The 21900-nt window shown below is 40.2% G+C and overlaps 1 protein-coding gene across 6 annotated transcripts in view; it reads right to left on the bottom strand.

Moving 5' to 3' along the window:
- The window catches only part of fbxw7 (F-box and WD repeat domain containing 7), a 134086-nt gene that overhangs the window by 102240 nt on the left and 9946 nt on the right, over nt 1–21900 (bottom strand). Inside the window, exons 2-4 of one of the 6 annotated variants that reach the window (XM_086295363.1) lie at nt 15168–15284; nt 9107–9189; nt 3859–3936 (exon numbers count right to left, since the gene is read on the bottom strand). The gene's annotated coding sequence lies outside the window, so the exon portion shown is untranslated. Of the gene's footprint in view, nt 1–3858; nt 3937–9106; nt 9190–15167; nt 15285–15424; nt 15604–21900 lie in introns of those variants that run through there. The other 5 variants (XM_086295362.1, XM_086295366.1, XM_086295361.1 and 2 more) reach the window with 5 other exon arrangements.

The raw sequence follows: 21900 nt of genomic DNA, 5'->3' as shown, positions 1-21900 counted from the left end.
TAACAGTGCAAATGCAAATTCCTTGCTGAAAGTTTAACCAAAAGGCATTTCCAGTAGAAATGGGCTGACATATCCTGAGCATAACCATGTATAATATCCACTGAAGTTAAAAAGAGGTGCTTTGCAACATTAAACTGCAGTGTGCAGTACGTATTTTTCGGACCATAAGGTGCACGGGATTATAAGGCACATTAAGCGAAACAAAGCAGTCAGATAAATCAAACTTTATTAAACTCATTCTTCTTGCTTCCTCCACTTCTGTACCATTGATTCATTAATGTTGAATTCTCTGGCAGCGGCTCTATTCCCATGTTGTTGCAGTATATTAATGACTAACCTCGTATTGTGGACGGATTATCTCAGTTGTTCTCCTGACTGAAGATTGGTCCTTTTACAGCATCCTGCCATGCGATTGCATTTGTCTCTAACCATGAGGAACCTTAACGTTAACTTTTATAAGTAGAAAAGTGTTAGTGTTCGTCCTCCAGCTTCACTGTTTATGTTATGCTAACATAGCTGTGTCGCTAGCGATCACGTAGCACATCATTATATACCAGCTAGCCCAACTTCAGTAACCCTATATTAGTAACGTCACTGCTGTTTAGTTTCCTGTCTTCATTTATGTTGGAAGTGATAGCAGAGCTGTACATTTGATTTTTTTCAGAAATCTCTCAGTCAGAACATGCTATATCATGCTTAGGTAACTAGCGAAACTAGCGAGCTAACTTCCGCTAGCTTCCTGCTAGCTTCTAACTCCGTTAAATGTAATACATTTTGTTTTCATGGATGCCTGGAAGTTAAACTTCATAGTTACACCTGGTAAAGCAGCAATGCTGATCGTTTTATTAAAGATGAAAGAATTTAGACAGTTTTTAACTCTTAGTGATGCTGCAGTGTTCGTCTGACCTGAAGGTTACGGAGTTTAGGACCCAGATTACTCCCAGATTTAAGGGCATCTTAGTCCGACAAATACGACTATAACGACGGCCGCTTGCATGTTCTGCAAAAAAATGTGCTTTGTCGTGTATCTGACGGACAAACACCAAACCAGTTCCACATCACGGAAGTTGCACCATTTTTACAAACCAATTCTGGTTCATCTGTTTCACTCAACAATCGGCCATGTGCGTATGAAAACAAAGGCACTGCGCATGCGCGTTTTACTCCCATTCTATCGCGATATTTCATTTTCCTATTGTTGCCTAACATTATACCGGTATTACCGTGAACGGTATAATATGGCCCAGCCCTAATGAAAGTTTAAGTTATAATACTTGATCATTTAAAAACCAGAAAACGCTGACCACCAGATGCTTGGCCTCGGGGACCCTCCACGGGCCGGGCTCCAGGGCGGTGCCCCGGTAACCCCATCCCAGGCAGGGGGAACTGTTCCCTTGATCGTGCACTCACGGGAGTCTTCTGAATGGCTTTTTGTCTGGTCCCTCACCCAGGACCAATTTGTCATGGGAGACCCTACCAGGGGGCAAAAGCCCACGGACAACATAGCCCCTAGGATCCCTGAGACACACAAACCCCTCCACCATGATAAGGTAACAATTCGCGGAGGGCCCTTGTGTCCAGGGGTCTTGTTCTAGAGTGATGGGAGAATGTAGCAGGAGATCAACAGAGGGATTAGTGCAGCGGCTGCAGTGATGCGGACGCTGTACCGGTCCATCGTGGTGAAGAGAGCAGAGTGTAAAAGCGAAGCTCTCAATTTCACGAGCTGTGGGTAGTGACCAAAAGAACGAGATTGCGGATAGAAGCGGCGAAAATGAACTTCCTCCAAAGGGTAGCTGGCCTCTCCCTTAGAGAGAGGGTGAGAAGTTCAGCTACCCGGGAAGGGCTCAGTGTAGAGCTGCTGCTCCTCCACATTGAAAGGAGCCAGTTGAGGGGATTCAGGCATTTGATAAGGATGCCACCTGGGCACCTCCTAGGTGAGGTGTTCCAGGCATATCCCCACTGGGAAGCGGCCCTGAGGCAGACCCAGGACACGCTGGAGAAATTAAATCTCTCGGCTGGCCTGGGAACACCTTGGTGTTCCCCCGGACAAGCTGGAGGAGATGGAGGTCTGGGCTTCTCTGCTTAGGCTGCTGCCCCCACGACCCGGCCTCAGATAAGCGGAAGAAAAGGGATGGATGGATAGCAAATGCAATATAACGGCAGATTTATTTTCCCCTTTCAAACACAAGAAACAATTTGATTTCTCTAAGATTAGTTATGCATGGAAAAAGGTTTTGTTTTATTGTCAACAAAAGTCAATGCACAATAAGTGGTGGATTAGCCATTTAAGCTCCGTGCAACTGTTCACATAGCTGGTTCTTGTGTTTGTGGCCTTTCAAACATGCACTGTCAATAGGGAAGTTGCAAAGTGCCCTTTGATTAACACCACCACCATCTATGCTATAGGGGGAGAATATGCAAATATCAGAATTTGCATAGTTCCCTTTGCCTATCAATTATCATTCCCTCGGTGATCACCTCCAGCCCCCTTCGAACACAAAGTCCTCAGTAATGCTAATCGCTGCTGCACCTGCGCTAATCACAATCTTCCATATGTAGTTTTTCCTGTGCTTGTGGGTTTCTTTCTTCAATATGTAAGAATAGAACAGAACAAATGTTACCCGCCTATATTGCTGCCTCAGCACATACACTGCCTAAGGTACCAAAGAAAAATACTGGTGGAAGCCAGTGATACTGCTCAGTTTCCTAGCCTAGTAGCTACCCCTATGGTATCAATTTCAAAGTCCTTCATCGCCTTGTTCTCAAGTTTTTGCATTTACAAGATTTAGAAAAAACCTGACCTCTGTCCCAGCTTCAAACTCATCCAAGATTTTAGTAGATACAACAATGGTATCAAATTGAAACTACTCCTATGCTTAGGAGTTATTCCATTCACAGACTTGTTTGACGTCCCTTCCCATCAGCCTTTTACAGCTGAAGGGTAAAAACTGATTACTGTGTATTTTGGTAACAAATGGTAGCGTTAATATTGGTTCAGAACTTATAAGCAGACAGACTGAGCAATTTGACTTGTTAACTTGAGCTCTGACCAACTGTAACTTGGACATTTTCACTACCTCAAATATATGTTTAAATATAACACATACATTTTATAATTGAATTTAAATTTTGAGCACTTAAGGTAGAGATGTGACAGTATTCACATCATATCCATAAAGTCTCTTATAGATTCAAAAAGAGAGCCATCTCTAAATCTCAACATTATCCAAGCTTGTAGTCAATAATTTATCCTTCATATTTTCAAATCATTAAATTGTGTTTCCTATAGGCTGAGAACTTATTTATGGTATTTGATAACACCGTGAAGTAGGAATGAACTCACTTGATAACAGACACTTTCATGGGAAATCTGTTGCTAGGAAACAACTGGGCTCAAGCTTACATCCCATCAGCTGCCGACAACAACAAACAGCATAAACTTGAGCCCATTTATAATGTTTGTGGATGTGATTTGCAGCATTTCTGAAAATAAGAAACTGCAAAATGGTCTATACATAAGCAGAGAGGCGACCATAGGCACAGCAGATTTCATAATGTGCTTGTTTATGTTGTTCAGTTTGTCAATGCTGTAACACGCGGCACACGCCATAATTCAGCATTACATATATTTCTGTAACAGTAATTTGTTTTGTTTCTCCTTTGTTACACATCTGCAGTAATGTGTGTTTCTATATGTTGATACAAAAAAATAATTGCATATCAAGATTCAGATTTACTAGAACACACACACACACACACACACACACACACACACACACTTCTTGTCCCCCCCCCCCAAAAAAAAACAAACAAACAAAAAAAATAAAAAACAAAAATAAAAAAGCAGCATTTACTTACAGTTCTCTCTGTGTCTCTTAGTTTAGGCCACAACTGGTCTTCTACCCCTCCAAATCTGACTCCAAGAGCTGATTCTTTCTGTGGACAAAGAGTGAGCAGTCAGTACAGCAATCTGAGGGATTACAGAGTTCACAAGCTACGGGGCTGTCTGGAATATGAGAGGAGAAAACAAGAGTAGTGAGGTAAGAATGATGGGATTTCAATTTCTCCTGCAAACCCCAGACAAAGCACGACAACTCTTCAACAAGGTTTGCCAAAGAACAATTCAACCACCTGGCACAACATACAACACCTGCATCAGCATGTACCGGTGAGTCACCATCATAGATGCGTCAGTTCTTCCCGTCTCGTCCGATGGGAAGTGAACAGAGCTTCTGGCAGCTCCCACAAAAACATGTTACTTTAAAGCTGAACTGAAATTAAAAATGTCTTCAGGAAATCATAGATGTATTGATGCTACAATTACATGGCATGTTTTTTTCCCCCCTCATTTCAAAAAGAAGCTAAAAATATTTTGGGGGGAAACTGCATCTTGGTTTGAAGCCTGTGGTTGGGTGTTTCCTTTGGCCAACATCTGAGAACCAGCATTACCGACACAATCTCTACATGGCACATGTTAGCAAAGTAGCAGCAACAGCTGTTGCTTCAGCCTTCCATCTGTGTGCACACAAGATGAGCTCAGCCACAATACTGACTGTAGGTCACCTGCAGCTTTGCAGTAATCAGAGTACTACAGTCACTGTAGTTGTACATTAAGAAAAGAAGAATAGATTTAGTTTTAGGTTAAAGAGTGAGTAAAATGTTAGTCATTACCTGACTAAATTAATCTGATGAAATAAAACAAAGAGGTAACTGATCCTTCAGACAACTTTTAAAGGAGGCAGCTTAAACGCCTACTGCCCAGACAAGTTGGTCAGCCTCTTTGATGAATGGTAACTGACTTTTTCCTTCCGCTTAGGACCTGCTATGGCAATATCACGGGTCCTAAAAAGACAGACTTTAACTTTAATATTTCATACTGCCCCAGAAATAACACTGCACCATAATAAGTGTTCATAAAGTATATAGGGTAGGGGAGCTTAGCTCTAGGCACAGGTTTGAGGATAGCAAGTAATCACATGGTCAAAACTTAAGTCAGCAAGTATTCTTGCAACCCAAGTACTCAAGACATTACACCATGAGTCAAAGTATGACATGGGGAGAGGGTTGGGCAACAGGATGAATGTGTCAGCTATCAAAATTTAATTTAATTTGTTTAACAAGCCAAAACGAAACAAGAGAGGCGTTTCAATCTGAGAAATTGTTCCTGCTACACTCCCCAGCACACTCCCAGGCTGAGAGCGAAAATGATAGTTCATGTAAATAAAACGAGATATTGACACTGAGTTGTGGGAAATGAACAGCTGCCAAGAGAGGGTTTCCAGCTGTTTGACACTTGATAACTGTGAGACAGAAAGGTTGCAGAGAGACCAGCTTCACGATTCAGGAATCTCACAGCCTTTATCTGTAATGACGTGCAGCATCGAAGTTGCACAGAAGGAAATCATTCACCGTGTAATCATGTCACAGACAGCTACTGTTGGACCTGTTCAGATATGAGAGGTTTTGAGCAACAAAATTCCTATAAATATCAATTTTACACAAAAAGTGATTTCTCCTTCAGGAAAGTGGATTTTGTGAGGAATGCTAAAGGAGAGAGGAGATAATGACATGTGCTCTCTCCCTCTCATGTTTGTTGCACATTACAAAGCAAAGTATGAATATCTGACTGTACGACTATTCTTTGTTTAAAGTGCTAATTTATGAATGATGAAAGTTTATTGCAGACAATGCACTTCTGTTTTTAAGCAGAGCAGCATTTGCAACCATTTATCCACTTTGTGACAGTCAGGAACTTCTGGTAAAGAGGGTCTTACTCTAGAAATCCCTTTGCGATGGTCTCAGTCGCCCATAGGTTGCATGGGAGACCCCAACTTGTGAATAAACATATGTCAACTGCTCATTGAGCTGTAGTAAAACATGGAAGTGCAACTCAAACTGGAAACACAGAACATTCACCTTCAAGGTTTAAAAGGTGCAACTTATTTTCGTGTTTGCAGACAGGTCAGTCGCTTCCATGCAAACTGTGGGCAACAGAAATTTCCCAGCAACCAGCTGGGAAATGGACTTCCCTAGACAGTCTCTAGGTCTGTGTTCAAAGGCATCACCCATACATGCACACAAACAAATAATCAAATATTGTTTAGGGTACAGTTGAGAAAACCACACTTGTAATTTTATTTGTGAGCCAACAAAGTTTGAATGCTCCGTCAAAGGCGCAGTCATGATCTGAACTTCAAAACAAATACCCATTAAATAATGTAAGGTGATCAGACAACAGTTAGTCTACTATTGACAAGAGTGAGGGTGAGTAACAATTTGCACAAAGGTCTGCTACTTCTGTGTAGCCCACGATACAGGTTGCATGTTAGCAAACTCTTGTATTCAGAAACAAATTAAGTTAACCTTTGACTCCATTTAAAAGGGAGTCAGTCCAGAGCTTTCTAGGAAACATTCTGAAAGTTTCTCAGAGTCAATTGAACACAGAGGTCATGGGTGCCTGCAACTTCAAGGCTGTCATACGCATCTAGATGCCAAAGAATATGAGCTCACATGTAAGAATGCAACTGCTGTGTTTCCTGGCCTTCATTCACTCTGACTAACTCTGGTCAAAGTTTGAGACAGACGCACGAGTTATGCAACAGTCTTAAATTGACCAAAACCTCTGAAATACTTCAAAAAATAAATAAATAAAAAGGAAAATGTCCTCACTGAAAATATAAGAAATCATGTTCCAAGTACTTCAATTTGTATGATATAAATTTAAAGGAAACGTCACATCGTCAGTCTCTCTTACATGTTTATGAACTCCACAACTCCTTCATATTACAATGTTATGTTACAAATTAGGAAACGTTACAACCACAGCAGCTCCGCGTTCTTACACAAATTTAGATAACTGCATTAGAGGACTCTTCAGAACAGCCTTCCTTACTTTTGGATAATCTTCGTAAATTTATGCCACATCAGATTTTGGGAACAAAAACAAAAAACCCAAAAAAAAGTAGATTAAAAACAGCCAAAGTGGGAAAAAAGGAGGCTTAGTTTGTCAGGATGGGCACTTATGACAGTCTGAACTCTTGACTTCATTATGAAACACTGTTGAGACCAAGCAAGGAAATTTAATGAACAATCACTGCTCCACCTTTAAAATCTTAATATAACTTACAGAAATCAACCACCATTACCTGCATGTAACTACTGGCAAATCCAACTTCATACTGCAAACTTAATGCAACTCCTTCCACTCCAATAGATTTCATTTACTGATACTGTACAAAGTCTTCAGTGCACTGACAGGTGTTGAAGGAAAGTCTTTAATTCCTGTTGTGAACTTTGAGCCTAGTGTGATTAACATGTTCTCACACAGCAGCGTGCTACAGACGCACAGAGATTATTAATAAAACGGGTCTAATCTAGTCATACTGGTCCAGGCTTAAGACGTGAATCATTGTGTAGTTGTTCTGCATTTAGTTTCAGTTCCAAGCTTTGTGGTCTACACCAGAGCTTCATTTGGGATATTTATTTAGTGAATGAAAACCACAGATGATGTCTTAGTGAAAAGCAAAAAGGAAGGAGGTTAAAATAAAAAGGAAAAAAGTCAAACCTACGGGAGGATCTTTAACTTTGCCACATTTACTTCCTCAAACCACACTGGCTTTGGTTATGTGGCAACATATGACTGGCTTTGAACATGTAAGCTGAGATGGATACAGCTCTACTGAAGTCAGTGACAGCATCTGGAGCAGCTGCAAAGTAGCCACTAGTACAAAGAGAATAAAGACAGTTCATAAATCATGGCTGGAATGCAGCCTCATTTCCTATCTGACCCCACCTCCAACAGCAATAGTTTTTTTCCTTCAACTCTAGGAGCTCTCTACACCAAGTAGCTGAGACCTGAACATCCCAATCATGACTTGGCTTATAACTCTAATTGTCTGTAGTTTGCCCCACACAAAGAAACCCCATTCAGAGCAGATGCTGGAAAAAGCAGAACTAATGAGTGGGTAAGATCACGTATGTCTGACCTGACAGTTGATGCAGAGCTGATTAATGCTATAACAAAGATAGATGAGTCTGTATGAACCTCGATTTTGGAATTACAGTTTAGTATCTTGCCAGTGCTGCAGAGAAATTGGCCGGAAAGTGGCCATAGATCTTTCTGTAACAGTTAAAGCACTAAAAGCACTCCATGCTGTCAAGAAGAAATGTTTACTCAAGTATAAAATTAAATAAAAACATGCATTAGGATGAGTGCAATAGCTTCATTTGTAATTTGAACAATTAAAGTCAGTGTACAAATGCCACTTTTAAGATGGCACAGAGCACACTGGACAAAACCAACCAGGAGCTGTGCGTCTAAATCTGGCAGGCAGCAGAGAAGTTGCTGATTCACTCAGGAATGCTGGTTCCAGTCACACAGACCTAGAGACTGGTCAGCAATCATATGGCAACCAGTGGGGATCATGTTCTGTAACTGGTTGGTGAGCAGTTGCTGGTTGTTTCTTTCAGTCAATGGATGAAATCACAAAAAGGGTGCTGCACCACAAACCACCTTGCATTTGCTTTGGTTGACAGTTTACATGGAAGATGCCGATTTGTCTGCAAACACCAACTACTTTGAAGGTGAAGAGTGTCAGTTTCCCGTTTGACTTCACTTTTCTCCAAGTTTCACTAATAGCTCAGAAACACACAGTGCCCAGAGCATGTGGTACAACTGGTCTGTGGGCTACTCTTACTTAGTTCTTCACCGCAAATACTCATGGACACAACCATAAACCAAGAGAGAGAGAACATATGCAATGCTACAACCTTTCCATTGAGTATCAAGAGCATATTCAAACATGAATAAGACACAATTCCCTAACTAAATTTGCTAGATTACCATTATAGGAGGAAACACCATTTTCATCCTCCAGTTCAACATTAAAAAATATTGGCTGTCGCCAGTGCTACCACTCAGCCTCCTAGTAGACACACGTATGGTATAAATTTGAGAATCCTAGGTGACTTTCTTCTTCAGTCATCGCATTTGGTCATTTTGCAAAAACTTGACTTCTGACCTCAAGATACAGATTGCTGAAATTTGAACACATCTAAGATTTTTAATAGATATACTCTTGTTATCAATTTAAAAATACTACGTCACCTCTTTACTGAGTTATCGTATTCAGAAACTTGTCCACGCTGCCTGCCAGCCTGCTAGGAGGGGTGGTGCCAATACCCCATCAGCTGTGGGGAGAAAAATAAAAAAATAAAAATCACAAAAGTGAATGGAATACAGCTTGTGTCATTCATTGTGGCATTACATCAGTATTCACCCTGTACTGAGGAAAATGTGTTGCGGTAAGTTTACTCTGAATTTCTTTTTAGCTGTGGTTAGGTGGATGTCAGTCTATGTTACAGCAGCTATGTCAAGCTCAATTCCTTGAGGGTCAACTTTTTGATATGTCCATAGTCCAACATGAATTAAATGGCTAAACTGCCACCTCAGCATGCAGTCAAGTACTACAGAGTCTTGCTAATGACCTAATGATTTTATTCTGGTGTGTTGCGGTGAAGACGCGGTTAATAGTTTCAGGACACTGGGCGTCGAGGATTGGAGCGGTTTTCCTCCTGCCCCCAGTTTGATTAAACTAGAATCACATCATATTTTCGGCACTACATTGTAGTGAGACAAGTTTGTGGGTGTTGTGTCCGCAGCTTTGGCTGTCCTTTTAACCTCTTGCTGGTTAGCTAGCGTGAGCTATAAGCTAACAGCTAGCCTGGTTAATGAAGCTAGAGTTCCATGCACATGTAAAGACAGCTCATCTCTACTGCTTTAACTGTTAAATCGGAAGGCAATACTGCGGTTGACAGGGTTTATTATGTGAAACAGCAGCTTGTTTAGTTTAAACATCCTGCGTTAGGAGGCTAGCTTCATCCGTCTCCCCTCCCTTGTGGTTGGAAGGGACAGGGTTTCATCTTTTGGCAGCCATGCAGACTGAGCTGTTTGCGTTCTCAGGACAGCCATGCAGAGATTAGTGGCTACATTGCAGCCCCAGTCACAGCTTTCATCACCGTCTTTCTCGTCTTTCCCCGGAGTAACAGCCAAACAGTGCGAGGAGGACCTATTGGCTAGCACTGCAATAGAACGTATGTGCAATAGAAATAAGAATATACGTTCTTATTTTAAACTTAATCTGGAATTCATTGCAAACTGTTTGCGTGGGATATGAATGATAAGATTGTTTTTCCAATAAGAGTTAGTAAAAACATCTCCAGTGTGATCAAATTTTCATGCCAAACATCTGCAGCTTGGGAGTCTATACAGCACTATGATGCCCAGACTTAATTCTTTTGAAAACCATACATCTTTCCACAGGTCTGAACTTCATCAGACGCCAACTAGGCACAGAGCTGGATGAGGCCAGCTATCTGATCAAGATGACTTCTTTAGATCCATGGGGTCAGGAAAGCCAGAAGCATTGGAGCTGGAGAGCTACCATTCATGTCCAATTGCTGGAGGTGTGGATCTATTGCATAGCTTTCCTCACATCAAGAAGCTGTCAATCAAAATCAATACAGTTCTTGCGGCATCTAGAGCTTGTGAAGGACTCTTTAGTCAGGCAGGACTCCTCGTTCACTGCTAAACAGTTACAGCTTCACAGCAAGAACCTTTAGAGCAAACTGCTGCTGAAGCGTAACCATCATTTTACTGAGTGAAGAAATGGCACGTTTTTGCTAAATATACAGAAAAAGATGCACAACCACACAATTTATGGTAAAAGTGAGCTGCCTTGTATATACACATATGTTGAAGTTGTGTCGTTCTAATGTTTTCTGAGGCTGCTGTACCATTTAGAGTAAAAGTGAATATAAGTATACAGTATATCTTGTCACTGGAAATGGTTTGCACTGTTCATATATTTATATTATTTACTGTATGTATTGGTTAAAAAAGCTTTGTTGTGAAAAACTTAATCTGGAAATTAGAATTGTTGTGCCTTAATTTTTTTACATATGTTCTTTTTGGTCTATAAAGCTCTGAATGGTTTAGGACAAAAATACATCAGTGACCTCCTGACCCAGTATGAACCTTCCAGATCCCTCAGGTCACCTGGATCCGGTTTTTTATCAGTTCCCAGAGTCAGAACCAGACATGGAGAAGATGCATTCAGCTTTTATGCTCCATATATCTGGAACAAACTCTCAGAACTATTGATTTTATCTACTGTTCCTTACTTTTTTTTTTCATTTTAAATCATGCTTTTTATTTGTTTTTATTTTTTAGTGTCTCTGTACAGCACTTTGAACCACATTGTTGTTGAATTGTGCTATATAAATAAACTTGCCATTTTGAAAATACTACAGTGCATATTTATTCATTTGTTTGTCTAATAGCATTTATTTAAAAAATAAATCAGACATTACAAATAGTTACTCGCTACTTGAGTAGTCTTTTCACCAACTACTTTTTTACTCCTACTTAAGTAACTTTTTGGACGACTACTTTTCACTTTTACTTGAGTAAAAATATTTTAAAGTAATGCTACTCTTGAGTAATTTTTGGATACTGGACCCACCTGTTACCCTGTAGATAAAAGTCATCCACCAACAAACTAGACAGAAAAGAAATGATCCTAGGTAAAACTTGGAAAAGACCACTTTTTTTTTTCTTAAGTGAATTTTGGTCAATTTCGATCCACAGCACAGTGTTACATTGACCTAAAATGATAGTTCAGCTTCAGCTGTATTGTAAATACTTAAGTGTAAATGAGCTTCCAATAGCTAAAAATAATGAGCAATCATTTAAACTTACAAACAGCAAGCATGTAAATGTCAGTGAGAGAACTGGCAGGTTATCAAGTTATTCCTGTGGTTATCATCGTATAATTTAAAGGATGAATTTAGAGGATGATCAATTTTCATGGAACCAAAAAGCATATGCCAGAGTAAAATGTCACAACAGCAGCAGAAGCTGCTGCTATTTCCCTGCACCACCTGCCCCTTTTGCTGTGAATGCAGATACAACCTTTAATTTACAGTAGATCTCATTAGAGGTTAGACTAGAATTTAAATGTATTCCTCTCTCCATCCTTCTCCCCACCAGTGCCATAATGTTACATGCTTTTCATATACTTGGTAGGATTTCATCTGGCTCCTGATTACATAAATGCATGCTTGTATAACAGTCTTGTATCTGCAAAGGCCATGTGTATCAGAGCAATCAACAAGCTGACAGAGATGTTCTTGGAGTGAGAGGTGTTTCATCCCAGAGGAAATCATGAGAAACCTGAACAGCACTGTGCCGCTACCATGGAAACATTGATAGGCCAACAGATGCCATGACTAAGTATTAGCATACACTAACACTGAGTGGTCAACCATATTCTTATATGTGCGGCGCTTTATATATTAGGGGTGCAACGATACACAAAATTCACGGTTCGGTTCAATACTTTGGTGTCACGGTTCGATATTTTTTTTCGATACAAAAAAAAAAAATGTTCATGCCTTTTTAATTTGTCATTTATTAAAATTATAAATATATATTTTAACTCAAAAGTACAGTGTTTAAATTTAATGTTGCTGAAACAACAAAGTAATAAAAAAAATAAATCTGATGGAGAAATCACTCATCTTTGGAAAAGAGTTTCACAGAGAAATGGCTCTTTCCAAAATAAAAGCTATACTATACGCTTCTTCTGGGCTATATTCTCAGCAGCATATTAAACATATCAGGTCCCCATAAGGAGAATCATGTGCTAACGGCTGTCTAAATGACTCGGGTAAAGTTTGTAGCATGCGTGCTTGTTGTTTTTGTCTGCTTCCACTTGTCTTTGCACTAGGATGATGTGCAGTCATATTCGTTGTGTGTCAGCGTAAATCTCGTTGAAATGACGTTAACGCCACAACACGGCAAATCTCCGTTAACGAGCTACCGCGGATCGCCCCGTGCATGGGGCTGGACGGCCAACACGTTAACGGCTAACTGCGCTAACACACTAGTTCCCACCCATGTAACTGAGCATTGCGTGGCACATCCAACATACTGTTTTACTTTAGTCCATGACTCGCTTACCTTCAGGGTCATACGTCACATGAAAACCAAAATAGTTCCAAACGCCAGATCTGAATGAGGGTGGGGGAGGTTCAATTTGCCATGTTGCAAGGAGAGCTTAACTTCTGTGTCGCTAGCTTGCCCTGCGCTCAGTGAATCTGCGTTCGACTACTCCGCCTAGGCTGCACTGTCGAGCGCAGATCCACTGAGCGTTCAACACAGAAAGCATCGTCGGAAGAAAAGTTGATAAAATAAATTTAAAATTTTGTATTGTTCGATACATATGCGTACCGAACCGAAAGCACTGTATCGAACGGTTCAATATCGATACGAGTATCGTTGCACCCCTAATAAATATGTAGAACGGGATGCCGCAGTAGTTAAATGAAGTGAAGTGTCTAAAACACCATCCCTCACTCCTCACCTATTTTAACTGTGAGCTTGACTAGCAATCACTTTAAGGAAAGATGAGATGGGAGTTTAATTTAAACAGCTACAATCTAATTAATTGACGTTAAGCGGTACACCCGCAAGTACTGAAAGCAACTAGCTGGCTTTTGTACTCTACCTGTAACAGGTGATTAGCTGGAAGCCCGTGTGCATCCGTCAGTGATGCTGCTGGTGGAGCCCAAAGTATTTATATAAATAGAACACAAAGAATATTTACATAAATATAAACTCCTCCTACTATATAAATAAATTCAACACCACAGATGCTCAGGATGATTATGCAAACCACTATTTTCAGGTAGACGAACTTCCAGTCCCCACTAAAGTATACCTTTACTTTAACCCCTGTAGCTAATTTTAAAACTATTATATAGCATTTACACAGCTCAGCCCAAAAGAGACAAAAATGTAAAAATAAAAAATAAAAATAAAAATCAGGGGGGAAAAAAAAAAAAAATATGTATCAGAGAAAAGGGAAAGACAAAAACAAATGTCAACCACTGAATCATACGTTGAACTGTTGCAACAAGTAGTTAATTGACAGGTCAATTAATGAGAAATACAGCTGTGATAATTTTGTGAGGCCGTTTCATTATTAACGAATAGCTTTCAAACAAAGAAAACATGTAAAGACTGGGCTTTTGGAAACGCTAGTCCACATATTTACTTTTTTCCTATATTTGCAATAAATGGATAAGAAAATGACCTGGAGATGAACAGATACTGAAAACTACTCAAAGCCATAAAGGAATGCTAAAATAGTTTCGTAGGGTGGCTTATAATACAGTGATCATGTTTCAGTATAAAAAGATTTGGTTGGATTTGTCAGTTTCTTTCTCAGGGAAAAAAAAAAAAAAAAAAACTTGACTGTGGGCCAAGGGTGAACAAAATATATTATTTAAATACAGGTGTCAACAGCAAAACAATCTCTCTCTCAAAGTATTCAAAACCATGTTACACTTACGAACCCCATTACATAAGTGCACATATGACCAGATATTCACCTGCCATTTACCTATCGGCTAATACGGCCAGGATTACAGTCCCTTGGAAACAGACAACTGCTACCACCATGGATACCTAGTTTTTCTTATTGTACTCCCTAATCTAGTAGAACAACACATGCCAACATGTCTCATGCACATTCACTGGCGACCCTAGTGGGTCCAACTCAGGGGTGCTGAGATAATGAAAGCCATTATGTCCCTGTTAACTCCAGTTTAATTTTTGTTTATTCGGTGACACTGATGAACTGAGAAAAAAAAAGGAGAAAAAAAGAAAAGGAAAAAAAAAAAACTCCTTTCCCCTCCCCAGAACAAAAATGAGGGGGAAAAAAAAAAATTATTTATATATCTCTATCTATCTATCTATCTATCTATCTATCTATCTATCTATAAATAAAAATAGGCCAAATACCGTCAATAGTCTAGCGCATTTACAGGAATATATTGGACTACAACTCCTCTATATTAACAACATATCTTCTCCTTTTAAAGTTTCATCACTGCATGAATATGTTTCAAGCCAACAATGCATTTCAAATAGAAGTGGGCATTTAAACCTTATGCTCTGCACAACAGTTAAAAATTTAAATCATTCATACTGGAGAGGAGGACAAAAAACATAAAAGTCAGTAAAGAAGTAAAAAACAACAGTTTTCTAAAGAAAAGAAAATCTGTCAGTCAATGGATTGCGTAGTAGCTCTGGAAAAGCTTGCCTGTGCTTGAGGGGCAGGGGGTACAATGTGTTATCTGCAGCGCCACAGACCTTCCTCCTTTGAAGTGTTGCTGAACCACCGACTGCGCCAGGGACAGTGAAGGTGGAAGGCAGGAGGCTGGAAGGGGGGGGTATAGAAACCAACAAAGTGAGGTACAGAAAACATCAGATGCACAAACAGTTTAACTTGTGATGTACTACATGCACCTCAGAGACTATTTACACTGTTATTTCTGAAGCAGAGCAAAGGAAATTCACATGATTATTTTTCCTCTCCTTTTTCAAGGTCCTGTTTGGGGCAGCCGTGTTTCCTTTGGCGAGTAATGAAGAAAGCATTTGGTGGCCATGTGTTGAACGATTGGCTGCGAGGTTGGAGAGGGGAAGTACATGGGACGAGCTGGATGGCAAGGAAAGTGAATCGACTGACTGTTCTGCCTGTTCCCTCTGTTCACCGAAACTCTCCCTCAAGGATTATCCTCTCTAATAGACTTAAAGGCACTTTAACTGAGCTGCCAGCTGCCTGCGTCCCTGGTGGAAAGCAACCCAGGTCAAGTCTGAGGGAGGATATCCTACCATGACAATGCAACACATTCCTAGAGTGCCTCAAACTTGCATCAAAGTAAAATAAATGTAACCACTCGTACCAAATACTGAAAGTAAATTAAATATTTAGTAGAACAGAAAAACAGCCTTACTTCACATTCAACGCAAACACATACAAGAGCTTGAACACTAACAGCTGCAACGACAATGCCACTCACGACCATCATGAGATGTGAACCTTGGGCAATGTTACAATATGTATTCTTAAAATATGTGTATAGAAGAAGAAAAAATTCACACTGTTAAAGTATTACAGAGCTACAGTAAGTGTGACCAGAGCTTAAGCAGCTACACACTCCACACCTACTTTTTTGATAAACAGTAAATAATTCATCCATGAGGAGGAAAATGTGGGCCAGAGAGCTGTAATCTGCATAACTCTGAATTTCACTGCAGAGTTTTAAGGCAATTTCTGTGTCACACACTGCCATGGAAAAAGAAACGACTTTGATTAAATGTATTGAAATCACACACACAAAATAACTTAAAACCGCAGATTGTTATGTTGTGTTGGTGTCATGTAGAACCCACATCATATAGAAACGCCAACAATAAACACCACATTTATGGCGAAACTAAGATTTACTGTTCTCAGCCAATGTGGGAAACTGCAAGATGTGAGGTCTGTGCCAAGTGAAGACAGCAGCAAAAGACAAGCGCAGGATTCTGCAATAAACTCAGCTCTTTTGTTAGGAAAAAGAAAATGAATAATTAGGTCAAGGCTTCTCTGTTGTGGTCCACAGGGAATAGAGACCTGTTGATTTTCTTTCATGACATCTAATCATGGACTAATTTAGACACAACCTGCATTCCTTTGTTGAGTTTATTCATTCTGACCTCTTTTTGGGCTGATGAAATGCCAGCTTATTATGAAACAGTAGCTATTCAACAGTTGTAGGCCTACGGCAATATGAGGATGCTCAATGTCTGAAACATTTCATTTTTGTCTAGAACGTCAAAACAATTGTAATAAAAAGGTCAGTATATCTACCTTTTAACTAATAGGTCATTAACCTACAGGGAAGCCTGCCAAACTGTATGACTGTTCCACAAACAAATCACTCAGTATGACCAATTAATCTTTAAAATACTGTATTATGTATTTAAAAACAAAAACCCAGCTGTGATGCTCAGGATATTATCCTATTTCAGTAATGTGTAAAATGCTCATTTTGCTGAGGGATAGATGCTCAATTAATTAACCAATAGCTCTAACCAATGAACTTCAGTCTCTGAGCAGGAAGATAAAATATTCTTTTCACGCTACATTTTATAAATATTAGCAGAGAGCCACTAATCACAGAAGTTTAGCCAGATTTCTGAACCCGTTCCAAAGTGAAGTGCTGTGAAACTAGTTCAAACAAATCCAGGACTTTGCACAAACTACTCCCTCCCAAATTTTATTGTAAAGTTCTCTAAATTTTAGTTTTCAGTTACTACAGCAGGACATGATTGAGAGCACTCTAGTTCATGTAAGTCAAGTCGAGACTTGCAGTAACACAATGTGAACAAGGAACAGACACAAACTACGTGAGCAGAAGTGCCTGACTTCATGACTTCAACACAGGCTTGGTGATGTGGCACAGAGGTCTGGCCAGGTCCTCTTGGACCATGAGACATCGGGAGACCTCTGACCAGGCATGTAAGGGAAGCCTCCATTCACAAAGGCAGACGTTTCCATGCCAACAGCAAAGAGGCCTTTCAAACAGGTTTTGTGCTGCACCTCTGCTGCAGTCTCAGAGAAGGACCGGTGGGCATTTGAGAGGAAATGGGTTGTGGGAGGCAGTGAAGAGATGCAATTGTGTTAAGGTGAGATGGAAAAGGACTGAACAAAATGACCCACAGCCTGAAGGCATTTTGTGATGGGAAATTACAAAAGAAAAGGCTAGACGGCTCAAATCACTTTTGTCCCTTTTAAACGTATGAAGACATAGGAACATCGGTGGCTTTATCAATCTGTCAAAGTGACGGCATTCTGTCAGTCCGACAGCAGACCCACAATATTGCCAGAACAAGCCGCAGTACCCAAATCAATGTGTGGTATGAGTGAAATTTGACAATACAAGTGCTGTATAATCCATTACTGGGTTTAGGCTGTATATTCCAGCCCCAGCAGCCTGCCTAACTTTAGTTGACTCCCATAACAGGCTCAAGCATAGTGGGAGGTTTAGACACAATAGAAACAAAAAGGTTCAACAGCCAAGTAAGCTAATGTTTATTATTAGCATGCTGCCATGAATATTTTCCCCATATTTTTCAAATGAAAAACAAATATTTAAAAAAAATAATAACTATACACAACACTAAAACCATTTTATCTGGTCAAATGACAGCCATCCACGTATGTCTACTAATTACCATCTTTCCCCATTTCCCCAGTGTTGACAGGGTTAATATATCCTAAAGTTCTTATAATATCATATTACCCTAACAGAGCACTTCACTCTCATACTTCAGGCTTACTTGTGGTTTCTAAAAGTAGAATGGGTGGCAGAGCCTTCAGGCCCTTCACCTCAGGAAACAGCTCCCAGTTTGGATTCCTCTTTGATAAAGACTATAGTTGATGCTCATTTAGGTGACCCTGAACTATCCCTTAATTATGCTGCTACAGACACAGCCTGCAGGATTTCATGTGACGCACTAAGCACTACTATTCCACTCACCTCTTTTCATTCATCATACATTTATATCCTCCTGAGAACTGAGGAAAAGAGATTCTTCCGATTGAACGTTTTGATTTCCTTCCTCTTTGGAGCTAAAAGAGGCCACCCAAACGCATGAGATATCAATGGAAAGGATGTTCTCTATTTAGCACAACAAGACTTATTAAGGTAGCTCAAATAAGTCAAAATATATAGACCAAAAAACATCCAAAAATGTCCATTGCACAGGCCACAAATGAAAAGGCTGGTTCTCAGGAGGATATACCATTGCAGCATGTCATTATATTTGTGTCTTGTCTCTCCCTTAGTCTAGTCTCCTGTTCACCTGCCCCTGCCCCTCCAAGAGCCTGGTTCTTCTGGAGATTTCTTCCTTTTAAAAAGGGAGCTTTTCCTTCCAACTATCATAAAGTCCTTGCTCACAGGGGATTGATTGTTTGATTGTAGGGTCTTTACCTTTTAGTATAAAAATTTGGTCCTATATAAATGAGCTGAACTGAAAAAGTTTCCTGGCAGAAACTGCATTGTAGCAGACTTTTCATACCATGGAGGCTCTATGTTTCGCTAGTAACTCTGATTATGAAAACTACTTCTATGTGTAGTGAGGCATTATAGATCCACATTTAGTAAAAGTTACTTATTGAAAGTTCAGGTCTTCAATAGGGACTTATAAACTGTGACTATGTGGTGCCTTGTGTGCCTGAAGTGACATACACACGCCAAGTCAATGGAAAAAAATAAAAATAAATAAATAAAAAACACCCAGCGCGCCCCTGCGGGCGGTTTATCCTTCAAGCTCGGGTCCTCTACCAGAGGCCTGGGAGCTTGAGGGTCCTGCGCAGTATCTTAGCTGTTCCCAGGACTGCGCTCTTCTGGACAGAGATCTCCGATGTTATTCCCGGGATCTGCTGGAGCCACTCGCCTAGCTTGGGAGTCACCGCACCTAGTGCTCCGATTACCACCGTTACCTTCACCCTCCACATCCTCTCGAGCTCTTCTCTGAGCCCTTGGTATTTCTCCAGCTTCTCGTGTTCCTTCTTCCTGATATTGCTGTCATTCGGAACCGCTACATCGGAACCGCTGTTATAGCCCTATTTATTTATTTATTTATTTATTTATTTATATATATATATATATATATATATATATAATTGATGTGGAGATAATTTTTAAGATTATAACAAATTTGTAAAGTTACAACTGTTACAATTATGTAAATCTGAGCGACTCAGTTTCAAAAAGCTCGTGAAGAGATACTGCTGTAAATTCTCACCTGTGCACAAGCATACACGTGCACTTTGTTCCAGGGTGCTGGCAAAGTCTGATCTGGCTGCCTCTAACACTTTCTTTTCACATGCACTTTCATCAAAACATTTAAGGGGGTATAGTGCATGTGTGAAAAGTGCTCATTTGTGTTTATGTAAAACTTGCTCCTCTAGTTTCAGCTCCAGCACGTAACCAGTACATAGATATTTAGTACGTAGCCATCAATTGGGTGTGAAAGCAGCTCACTGTTCGAGTTGTGCCTGATCAACACTTCAAAGAAGAAATAAAGTATTCCTTCTCAGAGGACAAAGACAAAGAGATGCTATTTGTACTTTCATATCTTTGGCTGTTGATAATATGCTCTGCTGCAGTATAATTGTGGACCCTAATATATCCACTCTTGACTTTTGTCCCAGACTGCCACTTTCTTCTGTCCCTGCACTGTGTCACCTAGTGTTCAAAACACAGCCCACATCAAAGCAAAATGCCTGGGAGATTTCTCCCCATGTTCATTACCCAGCTCAGAGCTACATGGCACAGCACTGAATTATTAACATACTCCTTGCGCCTCACAGATACTGAGCAAACGGGCCGTTTACAAGCACAGAATAAACCCATACTTTGCTCTTAAGGCTCCAGTAAATCCTCAGAGTAACTCAAACTGATAAAGCAAGCATTTAGAAGAGAGCATTTTTAAAAGGCACAAAACAGAGGATGGTATCACACTGCTAACGACAAAGTTACAGATGATGGAGGTATGCAATAAGCCGAGAAAGAGAATTCAAATATTATAAATATTACATTCTTCATGAGTATAGGAGGAAGAGAAAATGTGCATCTGATAGCGTAAGATAAGATAGCTAGGGAAGGCCTGAAGCTGTGAATTAGATAGGTTTCATAGATATCATGCGGGGATGTCGTGGCATTGACATCATGGTCATATTACTATAATGATCGTATCATATATACACATACATAGGGCTGGGCGATATGACCCAAAATTCATATCTCGATATTTTTTTTTTTAAAGCCATAAAGTAAGAACAAAAAGAGAGTTCTTAGTCCAAGCTGTGTCCCAGATGTCACACAGGCATTTCTATTAACATAGAGCATAGATGTACATAAGATTTACTCAAAAATAAATTATGAGCATTTATTAAATAATAATGCTCCATAAATAAAAGAAAACAATGTTGTTTTTGTGCATAACAAAAAGCTCACAATTGTGCAGTCAAAATGTAAACTAAAAGACGCTGAGCATAATAACAAAGACAGATTTCACAGCTGCTCTGTTCCCAACTTCTACTGTGTGACTGACAGCATTGAGTTTGAAATCCTCTTCGTAACCACGTCTCTTAACAGGTGCCATTTATAGTCCTTATACACAGTAAGGTAATATTACGTTGAAGCACAGTACGTATCACTCCACGAAGGCTCCTCGGTAGCCGTAATGCTCTGACAATCCATCAAGCGGTGCAGCACCGTAGCTTACCAACAATGGCGTGTCCACCGGGGTGGCCTGGGGGGGCACAGGCCACCCCCCCAACCAGACTGGCCACCCCAGGTGCCACCCCGAAGGCAAAACAATACAATTCAATCAAATATCAAATGTCCGATTATGTTTTCACGGTGACGCTCAGATATCCGAGTGTAAGTGAATGCAGCATCGGCTTCTGCGCTATGCGCATCACGTTAGCAAAGGTAGGAGAGCCAAGCACGAAAGACGGCACTGCTGGAAACAATTTTTCGGTGAAAGAAAATGAGGACAGAATAAATGTCCCGGTAAGTAATATTAAGTTTGTTGAGTTTAGTAAACTTCGGTGAAATTAGAATCCCAAGGAAAAAAATAACACTTAAAGAATTATTGCAGCCCTCGAATATTTCAGACAGTAGGCTACTGAGGGGAGCTAACATAAGAGTTATGAGTTATAAGATATCATCTAAGTCGTAACATTGCTGTATGGAGCTGCAGATTTGGTTGCATAGCTGGACTGGCCATCGGGCATACCGGGCATATGCCCGGTGACTTATTTTTTTTTTTTTATTTTGTAAGGGCATGAACAATGAGAGGTGGTGGATTGGCCAGATGCAGGTCGATGTGTAAAAATAACTCAGTTGTTTGGTGGTGGCTATGGCGGGGCTTCCACAGAGGCCAGCAGGTGGATGAGGGAAGGGGAGGCAGGAGGAGGAGAGACCCGAGGCAGC

Source organism: Aulonocara sp. 'chitande type north' Nkhata Bay, linkage group LG6 (genome assembly GCF_057382095.1).
Source record: "Aulonocara sp. 'chitande type north' Nkhata Bay isolate Kocher_YH1m ecotype deep benthic linkage group LG6, A_spYH_male_GT1.1, whole genome shotgun sequence".
Classification (NCBI taxonomy): Eukaryota; Metazoa; Chordata; class Actinopteri; order Cichliformes; family Cichlidae; genus Aulonocara; species Aulonocara sp. 'chitande type north' Nkhata Bay.
This window is presented reverse-complemented; position numbering and strand designations above follow the sequence as displayed.